This window comes from Bos taurus, chromosome 12 (assembly GCF_002263795.3).
Source record: "Bos taurus isolate L1 Dominette 01449 registration number 42190680 breed Hereford chromosome 12, ARS-UCD2.0, whole genome shotgun sequence".
NCBI lineage: Eukaryota > Metazoa > Chordata > Mammalia > Artiodactyla > Bovidae > Bos > Bos taurus.
The window spans coordinates 63207989-63211651 of NC_037339.1; positions in this window are offsets into that span (position 1 = coordinate 63207989).

Here is a 3663-nt window from a genome sequence, read left to right on the forward strand (position 1 = left end):
GAGAGTCCCTTGGACTGCAAGGAGATCCAACCAGTCCATTCTGAAGGAGATCAGTCCTGGGTGTTCTTTGGAAGGAATGATGCTAAAGCTGAAACTCCAGTACTTTGACCACCTCATGCAAAGAGTTGACTCATTGGAAAAGACTGATGCTGGAAGGGATTGGGGGCAGGAGGAAAAGGGGACGACAGAGGATGAGGTGGCTGGATGGCATCACCGACTCGATGAACGTGAGTTTGAGTGAACTCTAGGAGACGGTGATGGACAGGGAGGCATGGCGTGCTGCGATTCATGAGGTCACAAAGAGTTGGACACGACTGAGAGACTGAACTGAACTGAACTGAACTAAGGGCATAATATAAATTATCTATGCATATATTGAATAACTTCCAAAAATGATTTCAAATCACTGTTAGCTTAATTGAGGAGGTCTCTATTTGCCTAGGAAACACTGAGTACTATAATAAAGTCTTCATCTCATTCCATGCATAATGATGAATATGCCAAAAATCATAAAAAATAATGTATTAATGAAAGCCACAGGGTTTGTGATACTTTTAGATGGTTGAGTCATTTACATATGCCCCAAAGTTATATGCCCTTCCAAATATGGGTACACTGATCATTATTTTTTTTTATTCACCAGTATTTAATTACTTTCATATAAACGTCAAAAAGTCTGTACCTTGATAGATGGCATTATTCTTGCTTTGCATAACATATGGTATCTTCTTGTTTGCTGTAAACCTTCTCCATCTTTAGTGATTAAACAAGCAAATCATTGATTGAAATGACACTACCAAATAGTGTCAAGGGCTTTGAATAACGTTCTATTTTATGGTAGATAGATAGATACAGTTTGACTAAAACCTCAAAAATGACACTTTTAAAAAACACTATTAATATATGTGTACTTATATTAACTTGGGAGAGGAAAATCTAATGAAAATGAAGTTAAATTGAATGTTGATTAATTGTTTCCATCAAAAACATTGAAAAAGAAATTTTTGATTAAGCTAAATGCTATGCAGTGGTCTAGAAAAAAAATGTTTTTTGCATGTGTATATTAGGGTTAAATAAAGCTGAGAGTGACATAAGTGACAAAAGTAGTAGATGTATCAGCAAAATAGAAGCTTATTTCTCATTCATATACTTTGTCCAGAAAAAATCAGTTCATAATTGGTTTGACTCTTCACCTTTATTTGGGACCTAGCTACTGCTGCACTCATTGTTGCTCTGATTTCCCCTTACTTCAGTACATGTATCATGGGATGTCAGTCATGCCAGCATTTCATCCAGTAGAAAGAGGATGTGGCAAATAAGAACATAATTTGTCCTTTTGAGGACTGTTTCAGATGTCCCACCCTACAATTCCCCTTACAACTCACTGGACAGAATTTAGTCTCATGACCATACCTAGCAGACAAAGAAATGCTAATGTTATATCTAAAGCTAGAAAGAGTTATATTAAAGGAAGGACAGAAAAGGACATCAGAATTATCAGTAAAATTCATTTTTGATGTATTATTGATAATTTAACACTTTATGTATCAATTGCATATGCAATATATTTTTCAAGATTTTTTTTTTTAATTAAGAACATCAGGTGGCTCTAAAAGACATACATTTAAGCTACTTTCTTTCAAATTAATTTTATTGGTGTTTAATTGCTTTACAATGTTGTATTGATTTCTTACTGTACAGAAAAATGAATCAGTCAACCTATTCCTCTTTAGATTTCCTTCCCATTTAGGTCACCGTTGAGTAGAGATCTGTGTGTTATACTAAGCTTCTATTTAAAAAAAAAAAAAAAGTTTTTCTAGCTATTTCTCTTTTCCTTTCTAGCAGATGTTTATTGTCAGTATAATTCATTCTACCTCATAGAAATAATGTAACTAATAGAAGTTATTTCATTCTAATATTTGAAAATTTTCTTTACATTAGCTGTACTAACAGTCACTGTCATGGAATTAATATTTTGGCCAAGAAATAATGACTATATTGCAACCAAAAAAAGTAAGCAGTCATTATAAAGTGAACTGCTATATTTGAAGAATTATAAAAATATTTTACAAACCTATCCCCTGATATATTTTAGATGTACTAAAACATATTTTGCTTTGAGTAGAAACAATTAAGTAGGGTATTAACATGTATAGGATAATAAACTGAAGGTAATCTTTTTTTTTTTCTTAAATGGTATAATCCAGATAACCAAAATATTAAGAGTTTATTTAGCAATGCTTAATGCCCCAATCACTTTAGTTTGTGTTTCACCTCCCTGGACTTACTGCAAGACCTTTATTTCCCATATTTTCTTCTCACAGTGTTTTTCTTTTGATTTCCAGTTAATGTTTATACATTTTCTGAGCCTGGTGGCTACCGTTTTATCTGCTACCCAGTTTAGTCTGTGGAACTTTCTCTCTGAAATTATATTTTTTGCTTTTGGGATCTACGACCCTTGCTCTTGTATTGCTTCATCCATAGCTGACTTAACTTGTTTGAAACATCCCCATGTCCAAAGAACTCACACCAGGTTGGAAATTTTAATGAGAACTCAGTCAATTTCAAAAAATTGAAAAAAAAATTGATGTTTGAGTGCCTTAAACTTGAGCCTAAATATAATTTTAATGACATAATAAAGAAATTTAAAATGGACCTCTCATTGTGAGCTTTCATCCCTTACCCCATTCTTAACATCAGGTAAAGCTCAATTAACCAGGAAGTGCCTTTGCACTTGTGCATGCTTCGAGTCTCTCTGTCCTTGAGCAGGGTTTCCCTGGTGGCTCACTGGTAAAGAATCCACCTGCCAATGCTGGAGACACGGGTTCATCACTGGGTTGGGAAGATCCTTTAGGAAGGAAATGGCAATCCACTCCAATATTCTTGCCTGGGAAACACAATGGAGAGAGGAGCATTGTGGGCTAGAGTCCATGAGCTGCAACATATTTGGAGATGACTTATGACTGAATAAAAGCAACAATTCTTGACCAACACTCGAAGAGAGTGCTTTTCTCAATATTCATAAAATCCCGCACTCTCTTGCCAACTGCATAACTCCAGACGTAACTCCTTTCATAGATTTTCAGAGGTTTCAGGGAAGGGACATACATGAAAACTACAGGTTTGGCTTTTGGAATTGTCTTGACTTAAAAAAAAGATCGTCCAAAAATAAAATTATAGATAAATTGATACATGGGATGAACTTATAGAATCAGAAGCATTGCCCATCAGCAGTTCTTTCTTATTAAACTATTGTATTTTAGTTAGGGTATTACATTCCTCTGTGCAAAGAAGATTGTTTAACAGACTTGATTACAGTTAAAAACTTTCTTCAGCTGATGCCTCTCAAGGAGCATGGGAGATAAGAAATTGCCCTGATGAAAGTATGTTGGATTTTTATAGGATGGAGGAAGGTTGGGTATGTGTCATCATTTGGGCTCAGGCAGCTGTTTTTGGTCTTTATCTGGAACTTCGGATTGAAGGTTGCTCTGCCTGGTGCTTCTTGCTCTTGGTGGTTAGTGTGATCCTAATAACCATCACAACACTGCTGTCTGTTTCTAAGAGCCTTGCGTTGATTCATCAGGAGGGAGAGGAAGAAGGAACAGAGGCAAGCATGGTAGAAGGTAAAGGGGAAACTTGGGAGGCGGTCCTAAGATGGCAGAG